The sequence below is a fragment of the Haliotis asinina genome, chromosome 9 (assembly GCF_037392515.1).
Source record: "Haliotis asinina isolate JCU_RB_2024 chromosome 9, JCU_Hal_asi_v2, whole genome shotgun sequence".
In the NCBI taxonomy this organism is placed as follows: domain Eukaryota; kingdom Metazoa; phylum Mollusca; class Gastropoda; order Lepetellida; family Haliotidae; genus Haliotis; species Haliotis asinina.
The window spans coordinates 39,031,008-39,043,514 of NC_090288.1; the positions used below are offsets into that span (position 1 = coordinate 39,031,008).

At 47.0% G+C, this 12,507-nt stretch overlaps 1 protein-coding gene across 1 annotated transcript in view; it reads right to left on the reverse strand.

Annotated features, from left to right (window-relative positions):
* Positions 1-12,507, reverse strand: part of LOC137296122 (coiled-coil domain-containing protein 77-like) — a 57,415-nt gene that overhangs the window by 39,123 nt on the left and 5,785 nt on the right. The gene's annotated exons all lie outside the window — the stretch shown is intronic.

Consider the following 12,507-nt stretch of genomic DNA (forward strand, 5'->3'; position numbering starts at 1 on the left):
GTATACTAAAGCTAAGCAAAGCTAAGCTAAAGCTAAGCAAAGCTAAGCAAATGCTAAGCATAGCTATGATATTTGAAGTATTTGTCGTGTGCAACTTAACTTTCATTTCTCTGTGTTTTGCCTGTATCGGGTATTATATAGTTAAAACTAAATCTTACTTGTTATATTATAAGATGGAGTGTGAGGAATTACTCGAACAATTGTCGCCCGCAGGCCCCACTGATGACAAGCGAGAGAAACTGGTGGCGTTGGCTGTTGGCGGCAAAGCCAAACATTACTTTGGAGACTACACTCCGGATAAAATTCACAAAATGTCAGCCGAAGAAATCGATAAGCTGTACGCTAGATACGAGTCCCGGCTCGGAGCAGAAATGACAAAGACAATAGGATCGGCTATGACCCAGATGTACACCGGTATTGTATCACAATTCCTTCCCATTCCACCAGAGCGCCGACTTTACCTGTGGGAGGACCTCGAGAAAGACCCTTTTATCGAACACGCCGTGAGCTCTATCAGCTGCGGGCTGTACCACAAATATGGTATGTTGTTGGCTCCAGTGACGGCGGCGATTATCACAGCAAAACATTGCCAATTTGAGAGAAAGAATAATAATAATAGTATAGATGGATGCTGCACAGGAGGAGACCCCAGTGGATTCACAGGAACCAGTGACGGTGGAGACCCCAGTGGTGGTACCCCCAACAGTAACCAGGCAGAAGAATCCTAAGAGAGTAGCTGCCGGTAAAAAACGGTGGTGTAACCAACATAAAGTGACCAATCCAACCCGACTGTTGTTGGCTGTAGGCGTAACTGCTGCCGTGGTTATAACATGGTTATACACCTCCCACAGTGAGCCACAACCCAACAGTGAGGTAACCCCCAACAGTGGGGGTATGGGGGTATCCCCCACCGTCGACCCGCATATCATGTTATAATTTTAATATTTTATATCATATACATAATGTCTGAGGGGAAAACGTTCGTCAACGACGCATACCACGCCACAGTGGTAGCCAGTCTAGCAGTAGGGTACGCTCGGTTGACTAAAATGGTGCTTAAACAACCAACTATCAAGCTAGATTTCAACCTGCAGGATATGGGTATGCTTATAATGAACCTTGGTATGGCGATGGCCACAAAAGACATCCTAGTAAAACAAGGAATAATACCTGATAATATAATGAAATAAATATAGGGATGGCCACGATAGCTATGATGGTCGGTGGGGCGTTAGTGAATGCCCTGGCATTTTCCGGGAGTAATTACCTCTTCTCGAAACTACGAGATGATCACGCGGCTGAAATACAGGAAGAAAGGAAGCGACACGATCTCGCTACTGAGAAATTACAAAGAGCACAGGCCGAGTACGCTAAAAAACGCCTCCAGAGGATCGATTTTATTAACGAACAACTCACGCGTGAAAACCATGCCGTTCAAACATTCAACGATGTTGATGAAGCAATGAAAGAATACTATCTACTAACTGGTAAACAATTGGAACCGCTCAATAAACCCACACTCGCTCAGTACTACACACCATCCAAGGGACAAATGAATCGTGAACTGGGCTTCATAGTGTTGGGTATAGCAGCTACTGCGTTGGTTGCAAAGCAATTAAACTAAAATACCTATATAAGTAAACATGAGACCCGCTCCATACCGATGCGAATACATACTTATGGGGAAGACCGAGGCCTGTGGTAGGAAATGCAGGAATCAGGGGTTCTGTTGTTTCCATATGGGAAGTCCTAACTACACGTGTTCTGTGTGTGGTATCGGGGTTAAAGGGCACTACTGTCTATGTAAAGCTCACGGAGCGAACGTAGTCAGACATCAACTCATATACGAGAATAAAAAAGGCTACATAAAAGAACGTAGGCGACTGCTCAAGATAGACTCCAATTAGAGATTATACACACCTACGTATAGCTATGTCTGTGGAAAACATATTCAAATATGAACTGGCCTTATGGGGCAGCTTCAGATTTAAGATAATAGTGGACGTGGTATGGATTAAAGAGGGTGTTAAGTATACTCACCCCTTCGAATGGGAGCGGGATATCGCGTCTCAATACCATATAGAACGTTTTTCGAGTATAAGTGAATACAAGGAATACTATACCCAAGGCGAGTACTGGATTGAAACAGCCACACTATATATTTTACCAGGTACGTGGGGCGATTTGACAGAATGTCTAGAATTGTACCCGGCCACCAGAAAATATTTTTTAAGAGTTACTGCCGACCAATTAGACATTGATTCTCTTAGGTGTAAACACTATGGCTACTGTGCGCGAGCTCAAGCGGGCCGCAAAGCAGAGAGGTGTTATCGGGTATTCTAGAATGCGGAAGCCAGCATTGTTGAGATTACTAGGTTTAGAAGTCCCTCCTACGGTAAAACAGTTAAAAGCTCAAGCGAAACAGCTTGGATACACAGGTTATTCAAAACTGGGGAAAGCCGGGTTAACCACATTGTTATCACATGCCCCAGTAGCACGTCCAACTGTAAAACAACTGAAAGCCGAGGCACACGATTTGGGTTTAGGCGGGTATTCTCGTATGAGAAAACCACAGCTTTTAGAATTATTACGACAGAATAGAGCTATTGACCTACAGTTCGTGCGCACTGAGCACGCCGTAGGCAATTATTTGAGAGGTTGGCGCATGCGTGTTGATAGAAACATAGACATTACAGATATCAAGCCTCTGATAGCTGATAAGGTCAACCAGGAACTAAATAATCTAGGAAGTATCAAGTTTCAGATCACAGTGAAAATGTCGCTCGATAAGCAGGTTGGGAGTACCACTGAGTATGTTCAGCCTTACTTCCGAGGTAAACAAGAGGTCGTCACACATGCAGAGACCATTGACGCATCAATCGATACAAGTTTTCAGCAGATACGAGAATACCTAGAACGCTACACACACTTAGGGTCCGGGTGGGCTGTAGATAAAATCGATAATGTCTATCTAGATATAGCTAAATACGTGCCGTTCAGAGGTGGGTCATACCTAGCCTTGCCTCCCTACTATAAGAACAAACAAGCCATAGTAAACGTTAAGAATAGAGGAAACGATTGCCTGAGGTTATCTATCAGGTCAGCCTTATTTCCAGCTGCCACTAATCCGAACAGGCCTTCTAATTATCCACAGGACGATGGGCTCAACTGGGATGGTATAGATGAACCCACCCCAATATCCCAGATCACTAAAGTAGAAAAACAGAATAATCTGGCTATAAATGTCTTTGGACATGAAGGTAACACAACAATAGTACACAGGGTCAGCCCGGTGAAGGATTGTCAAGTTATTAATTTATTCATGATTCAAAAAGGTGAAAAGTATCACTATACATGGATAAAACATCTCAGCCGGTTGTTGCACGACCAGTCGAAACACGTTGGGGAAAAACACTTTTGTGTACGATGTCTACACTGTTTCAGTCGGGCTGATTTATTAGAATCCCACCTGGAGGATTGCCAAGGTGTTGGGCAGACGGCCATACGAGTCGACATGCCTAAGGAAGGTGAAAATATCCTAAAATTCGACAATCACAAGAACCAAATGTCTGTGCCTTATATAATATACGCCGACTTCGAAGCCTTAGTGGTTGGGGAATCATCCACTAGTGGGAGTTTCACACACAAAACACAAGAGCATAAAGCCTGTTCGTTTGGATACATTGTCGTCCGTTGTGACGGGGAAACGAAAGCTCCGGTAGTGTATAGGGGTCCTGACGCGGCTGAAAGGTTTCTAAAGTGCTTGCAGGAGGAAGAAAAAATTATTAGGAATGCATTGTATAGAATCGCTCCCATGCGTATGACCAGAGCCGACAAGATAGCTCACGCCAGTAGCACTAACTGTCATGTGTGCGACTCGCCACTTAACGGTGATTCGGTGAGAGATCACTGCCACATAACTGGTAAGTATAGAGGCGCCGCTCACAACGCGTGCAACCTCAAGCTTAAAATCAATCCTAAGACAATAAACATTCCCGTTGTCTTTCACAACTTGAGAGGATACGACTCTCACTTGATCATGCAGGCCATCGCGAAAATCGATGGTAATATATCGTGCATTCCCAACAACATGGAGAGATACATCTCCTTCAGCTTAAACGGACTTAGGTTCATTGACTCGTTTCAATTCCTCCTGTCGTCACTCGACAGTCTGGTCAAGGCCAACAATACCTTCCCTATCACAGATCGATACACAGACGCCGAGACTAGACACCTGCTCATGAGGAAGGGCGTATACCCATATGAGTACATGGATAGTTGGGCTAAGTTCACCGAGACCAGACTACCTCCTATCGACTGTTTTTATAGCAAGCTGAATGAGGCGTCCGTCTCACGAGACGATTACTCGCACGCGATTAACGTATGGAATAAACTGGGTTGTAAGAACCTTGGCGATTATCACGACCTGTACTTGAGGACAGATGTACTGCTGTTAGCCGACGTGTTCGAGACGTTTCGGCGGACATGTTTCAAGCAGTATAAACTCGACCCCGCATGGTATTACACCAGCCCAGGTCTGTCGTGGGACGCCTTGCTTAAAAAGACAGGAGTTAATTTAGAATTGCTCACAGATTACGACATGCACCTATTCATTGAGAAAGGCTTGCGAGGTGGGATTTCCATGGCATCCAAACGATACGCTAAAGCAAATAATCAATACGTGAAAGGTTACGATCCTAACAAACCAACCAATCACATTCTCTACCTCGACGCAAATAACCTGTACGGCTGGGCCATGAGCCAGTATCTACCTACAGGAGGATTCGAATGGGTACCAAACGTTGATGTTATGAGCATTGCATCAGATTCGAACAAAGGGTATATCCTCGAAGTTGACTTAGAGTATCCCAAGGAATTACACGCATCGCACAACAGCTATCCCCTTGCACCCGAACGTATGAAGGTTAACACAGACTGGATGTCTGAGTACCAACATAACTTGTCAGGTGGTCGTGTGGCGGACGTTGAGAAACTCGTGCCTAACTTAATGAATAAGACCAAGTACATAGTTCACTATCGCAACCTACAGCTGTACCTGTCATTGGGTATGAGGCTGACCAAAATACACAGGGTGCTCATGTTCGACCAGAGCCCATGGATGGAGCCCTACATCAGAATGAACACAGACCTACGAAAAAAAGCCACCAGTGATTTTGAGAAAAATCTCTACAAGCTCATGAACAACTCGGTGTTTGGTAAGACTATGGAAAACCTGAGGAAACGCGTAACCGTGAAACTGGTTAGATCTAGTGAGGAAGACAAGCTCAGGAAATTGATAGCCAGTCCGGCATTCAACCGTAATAAAATATTCACAGACGACCTAGTTGCCATACACATGAAGAAAAGCCACATAAAATTCAACCGGCCTGTTTACGTGGGGATGAGCATCCTCGATTTATCCAAACACCTGATGTACGACTTTTACTACAACGAGCTCAAGAAACAGTACGGCGACAGGTGCGAAGTGCTGTACACTGACACGGATTCCCTGCTGATGGAGATTCGAACCGAGGACGTGTACGAGGACATGAAAAAACACATCGATTTATACGACACCAGCGACTATCCTAAGACCCATACTATACACAGCACGGTAAATAAAAAGGTCCTAGGTAAGATGAAGGACGAGTGTGCTGGCACGCCAATAGCTGAGTACATAGGTTTGAGGCCTAAGATGTACTCCATATTGAAAACCGACAATAGTGAGATCCGAAAAGCTAAAGGGGTTAAGAAGTATGTGGTGAAACAACACATCAAACACGCCAGATTCAAGGAGGCCCTGTTCAAGACCCGTACCTTTAGGCATAAGATGAACACGCTTAGAAGTGATGGACATAAGATATACGGACTGACTATAAACAAGACGTCCCTATCGCCTATGGACACGAAACGTTGGATAGCTATTGATGGTATAAACACATACGCGTATGGACATGAAAAAATTTGAGGCTATTTATTACAGCCCGCGTGGATATTGGAAAGGAGCTAGCGCAGTAGATAAGCTATCTAAAATGGCACGAGTATCACCAGAGAAAGCCAAAGCGTGGCTTGAAAAACAAGCCCTGTGGCAGATCTATTTGCCGGCGCCACGCTACGTACCTAGAAGGAGTTTCGGAATTAACATACCTAATAGCATTCACCAGGCAGACCTACTGTTCCTACCTCATGATAAGAGGTACAAGTATGCCTTAACCGTAGTGGACGTAGCCAGTCGTTACAAGGAAGCCGAACCCTTGACCACGAAAGATTCGGCCAAAGTAGCCAAAGGATTAGAACGCATATACAAACGCAGCCCGCTGACTTGGCCAACAGAGCTGCAAGTTGATCCCGGACGGGAGTTCATGGGTGCCGTTTCACAACTGCTAGCCAAACACGATACAAAGGTCAGACGTGGCACGGCCGGAGCCCATCGCAGCCAAGCTATAGTTGAGAGATTTAATAGGACTTTGGCTGAGCGCTTGTTCGGTCATCAATATGCTAGGGAAATGATAACCACTGGAAAACGATCGACCGAATGGGTAGCGAGGTTACCCGAGGTGGTGTCGGCAATCAACCATGAAGTCACCCGTCTCACCGGTAAGAAACCGGCAGACGCTATCAAACTAAAATCAATAGTTGCAGAGTCGGCCGCTCCATTGCGTGGGAAGGAGAAACAGATACCGGATAGGGCCCTAGTGAGGTATCTATACCAGCCGGGGGAACACGAGGGCGATAGCCGTAAGCGAGCCACCGATCCTATATGGTCAGTCAAAACTTACAACATAGATAAAGTGGATATGAAAGCCGACGAACCTAACTTGTACTACTTGAGGGATGGGCCGGGTAGGGGGTTTGTAAGAGAAGAATTATTGATCGTACCGTACGGCACAGTGTTACCGCCTGCCAAGTCACGGTAAACGTGATGGCGTGGCTTTGTAGTAGGGGTAATAATAGCAAGAGCTAAGGGTCCCACCAAAGCCTCATTTAGTAAATGAGGCTTTTTAGAGGGGTTTTTGAAAAGTGTTTTCGGACTATCATTCCCTATACTACTAGTAGTTTGGCCTGGATCTGTTCTAGTGATATCATTCGGAAGTGAGGTCTGTTGAATACTGCCATGTTGTGAATCATGCACATCTTGTCTGAGTCTTTCTTGGGTACTAGAAAGATGGGTGAGTAGAACCCCGGGGACTGATGGGGATCTCGCACTATCTCTATTGCCTGTTTGGTTAACAGTAATTGAATGTTTTCTGCTTACAGAGCATGTTGTACCTGAGAATACACGCTTGTTAACAAAGAGGTTTCCCAGGATTTCCCAATTGGGCCAAAAGACCCCCAGCTCCTGCCTACAGGTGTAGGACAAACTGGCACAACTTGGTGCGGGAGGTCCCAGTTGTGGGAGTCCAAAACTTCAGCAGCCAGAGTAAGGACGCTTGCCCCTACCCCTACCCCTACCGGGTGTCGCGGGGGGCTCACGGGCACGCTCCTGCTATCTCCTCTGTCCATCGGCATCACCTCTTTTAAAGGAAGACTGAATAGCCTCTCTTCTCAGGACATAACGGCGTTTGCCCCTGCCTCTTGACACTGGTTTCCCACAAAAGACCTCAAATGTAGAGAGAGACACTTCAGTATTGGTGAGCTCTGCGTGCTGCCGATACACTTACAGGATCTTGTTATCAAATAGGAATCTAGAAGTAAAAGGAGCTCTTACTAGTTGGCGTTTAAAATCTTCCTGCCCGGAATATGGCTCTAAAAATACAGAACGATGCAAAGTCAAAGTCATGGCCAATGCCGCATGTAAATGCGCAAGTAAATCATGAAGCACTTTCCCTTGCCCCTGAAAGAGCATAGAAAAATTTTCAATCCTAAACACATTGTCGTCTGTTAAATCCCACGCCAAAGCAAGGACTGATATAGGTTTTAACATCTGCTTTACCTCCGTATCAATAGCCGCCAACTTGGAATCTTGCACCCGGTATGACAACTGAGGTGAACCCAATAAGCGTTTCAAGGAATCATCCAGCATAGCACCAGTATCGACAAAATCTAGGTTGTGCACTTTGTAGTCTGCCTTCCTTGATTTAGGAGGCTTAATTGTGGGATTAAGGGACAGTTGAGAGACGTCTGCGTCTAGAAGGGCAACTGCATCAGCAACCATAGGATGTGGTGGTATTAACAAGTCCGGTGATAGTCTAATCCCCAACGGGTCCTTATTGTTAGCTGAGACATGAGGAATACTGTAATTAGTATGGGTGTCGGCATAGGTGCCGGCATAGGTAACGGTGCTGGTGTGCAGGACGGCTTAGGCACAGGCGTCAGCATCAGCGTCGGCAACATAGTTGGTGCAGAAACAGTAGGGGGTATGGAGATTACGTCACTTCGGTGATTATACATCCGTCGATGCATGAGGTAGCCATTCAAAGGGAATGGCAAATCAGCGACTGTCTGATCTCGTTTAACGAAGCTTGAGGTAATATGCATAAGACCTATAGTAAGGTAAGTAGAAAATTCATTGTTTTCGTCGTGAAGTGTAATGAGGGTGTGCATGCGTGCAAATTATGATTCTCGTGGGCAAACAATAAAATGTCTAGATAGTACGTTCCTGTTATATATCTGCTATATGTATCAGATGGCTTCTTTCTATTAAAGTTCACATGCAACGTAAAACACAACTTTGCAAATTCTGATACAAATCATCCAAAATGCCAATTCAACCTATAAAGTTGAAAAAAAAACACAATAGAAAAAAGCCTGTGAGTTCAGTTTCCAAAGTTTCCCCCAGCGCTGGAGAAAAAGTGGTTTCAACAGCTTTGCTGCGCTGCGCCCATAACGCATGCGCAGTGAATATGTTTGAGTTTGAGGTCATGAGCAGTAGTCTAACCTTGGATGTGTACACAGATAAGTAAATAATCTACTTATTACATAAAAAAAACTTGTTGATTGTGGTAAGCAGCCTCTGTCAGAGAGAAAGCTCGGCCAGGGTGGCAGGACACTGTCCTCTGGAGAGAACAGTACGGCCAAATGATAGTGCTTGATGAACGTGCTAGGCCTTCTCCAAATAGCAGCAGAGCAAATCTCTTCAATGGGCAGTGCCGATGTGAATGCTTTGGAAGCGGCTACTGCCCTGACTGAGTAAGCCATCAATCCTCCAGGGGGAGGCTTGCCCATAGCCTGGTACGCAGCACAGATGACAGAAACTAGCCAGCGAGATAGTGCATGTTTGCTAGCTGGCAACCCAGCCTTCCCACCACCATAACAGCAGAACAGATGGGTATCCGTATGGATCCCTTGTGTTCGTTTGATATAGACCTTGAGGGTCTTACGGACATCCAACAGGTGAGTGCTCGTTGCAGAGGTCCCCGATATAGAAGGCTGGGTGGGAGTGAGAAGTTAGATAGGTGTCACAAGGAAAGCAAGATCAATCTTCAGACAGTAGGAATCCAGAAGGCAAATACTGACATGGTGTGTGTAATACAGTCAGCGCCAGGTCTGCAGACAAGGCATGTACATCACCAACCCTTCTCCCAAACATTACCGCCACCAGAAATACGGACTTCCATTTTGAATGGAAACAGCCGATAGACATGAGAAAGTAGGACCGGACAGCCAATCAAGCACGATTGACAAATCCCAAGGCGGGCTGGTTCGCCTGACAGCAGAGCACCATCGCCAGGGGTGTGAAAGGTGAATAGCGGTGGAGTAGCCACGAATGGTGGAAGCCGCCAGGTCTTCTTCCAAACAAGCTTGCAAAAACTCAGAATTACTCAAACTAATTCCGCAGAAAATCTGCAATCCCCTTTTCTGAACACCAGCGGGCATAGCGATACCACCTATCCTCATACTGAACGTTTGTCGAATCCCGCCTCAAAGCCAGAATTGTGTCTGCAACTGCCGCAGGAATTCCAAGGCCAAGCCACCCACTGAATCCGTTACACGCTCTATTGTGGACTTTTCCAAAGCCTGAACCCTGTCCCACAGAATACCCGCCTTAATTGGACAGGAGGGCACCAATTCCACAGCGGTAGATGGCCGACGCGAACGGTGGACAGCACCCAAGGATTTCACGTTGCCTTCTCCCATTCAGGTAGGAAGAGGGAGAGGCGACCACCCACTGGGACATGAGGCAAGAGGGCTTAAGTAGTCCCGTGTAGCACTGGAGATGACTGACACTTCCCCGCAGGAGCAGCCGGCGAGACTAGCAGGGGGTCGCGAAAAGACTGCTGAGAGCTGGACGAAGAGGTCCGCTCTTTCCCCTTGCCCTTGGCGGCGCGACTCCTCTTCCTACTCTTGCCCAGTGGCCTAAGTCCCAGAAGAAGAGCTCATTACGGGAGTGCTGGGGCAAGAAACCTGCGGCTGCTCCAGCAAGGCTTTCGAGTCTTTAAAAGACACCGCAGCTGCTGCAGCTTCCCGAATGACCTGCTGTGCCCCCGGAAACAATGTCACTCCCAGCTGAAACGGAAGGCCTAGAAAGGTCTGCTGTGTTGCTGCTAAGCAACGAGACGTCGACAGCCAAAGCTTGTGCATCCCCATGTCTGTGCACATCACTGTAGACGCCGCCTATCTCAATGAGTCACGCATCAGATGGGCACTTCAGACAGCTGACGTAAGAGAACTACATTCGGGGAAACGTCCCCAGAGTTCTCTCCCGCCTCCAGGGCCAACCTCTGTAATGTAAGCCGGGACCACTACCCTAACCTGCAGCTTGGCATTCTGATAGACCTCCTCATAGGTCTGGTATGCCTGCCACAGGGGGGTGCCCAACTGGTAGTGCCGAACAAGCTCTGGTAAATCAAAGCAGAGGCGTGTCCCAGCAAGGAGGGGATCTATCACATCTTGCACCAAGGAAGGGAGAATGCAGAGCTGCGTCTGCGAGGGATGCCTAGGAGCAAACGCCTCGCCCGGCAGGCGGAACTCAGCCGAGTCCGGGCAGCTAGTCGGAACTGCGGCCTGGGGAATAGCCTGTGCGATACGATGATGCACCTCAGTCTCCAAAACCGAGGTCGACTTGGAATCATCTCAAAAAGAGGACCCACACCCAGACCCTGTGGACAATCAAACTACAGTGGGGATGGAAGAGCCCAAGGTACCTTCCAGTCCAGTCACCGAACCAGTAGCATCCGAACCCCGGTCCTGAGACGCAGGAGGAAGCTCGGACGGAACCAAGTCCTCCGCTCTCATGGGGAGGGGTGGCACAGAGACCGGAACCCAAAGGAATCCTCAACGGCTCCTGCGCCATGACCGAGAGAGGGACTGGGAGTGAACCCTCAGTCTCCGGGGTAGCCGAGGCGTCCTGACCCGACGCCATAGGCAACGGATCAACAGACATCTCCAGGCTAACGAAGGAAGTAGAGCCTGGCAATCCGCCCCCCCAGACTCTCCGTCCCCTGCTCAGAGTGAGTGAGGAACTCCTGCCGGAGACCTCCAACTGACTCATGGATGAGGACCGGGTCCATGTGCTGCTGAAATAACTGGGTTATAAGTGACATATCAAAACCAGATGTCGACGAAGAGGACTGAGGCATAGGGACAGACTTAGGTTTACTACATTTAGACTTACGGTCTTTAGTCTTACCATGCTTAGCTCTCTTAGTCTTAGACGGGGGAAGCTCCTTCGGCTCCCATCCCACCTCCCATAACTCTTTATAAAAGAGGAAATCTGCCGCCCTCCGTTTACGGGACCGGGGAGGAGAAACCAAAACAGAGTTCTCACACCTCGGGCTCATGGCCCCCTTTTCGAGAAAAAATAAACATTTGTCATGCTAGTCTTGGGGAGGGATATTTGTTCCGAAAGTAGCAAACGCCAAAAAAGCCAATATGCCAAGCATAAGCTGATGGCGAATACAGCAGCACACAATTGACTAACATGTACATAACATTAAAAAAATTATGTGGATACCCACAACATGAACTAGTTGGTATATTTCAACACGATGGGCAAAAGCTTTCCGCCATGGGAAAGCAACACGTGCATAACCCACAGGAAAGCCGGCGCTTATACAAAGTCACAGACAAACAAGTAAACTCTTGGTTTAAATAAACACTTCATTTTCTCTACTAACGAACAAATAAACCATACATACAGTAGAGGAAGACTCAGACATCTTCACACCACCCATGAGAAGAGTGTAACTTTATCTTTGTTTCAATCTATTTTCCAGCACGTCCGTACATCACGGTGACAGCAAAAGGAATGATGATACGGGCTTGAATGTTTACCTGGGTGCCTGCACATGCGCGGCAGAGGGGTGACTCCACGTGGTGAAAAAGAGCTGTGCATAGTGACACCATCACCCGACCCCAAGGAGCCATTGACAGCAACACAACAATTTGGCATGTCTTTGTTGACGTCGAGAAATCAGCAAAATGACAAGCTTCCTATACATTTTCTTTAGAACTAACTGAAAATCGTTCCTCCTATGACATCTCTGCAGAGTTGGGTAACCTGTCAGCGGTTATGTTCACGTGTGAGAGTGAAGCAGATGGCTTTTTGGCAACTCTTAATCGCTCAGT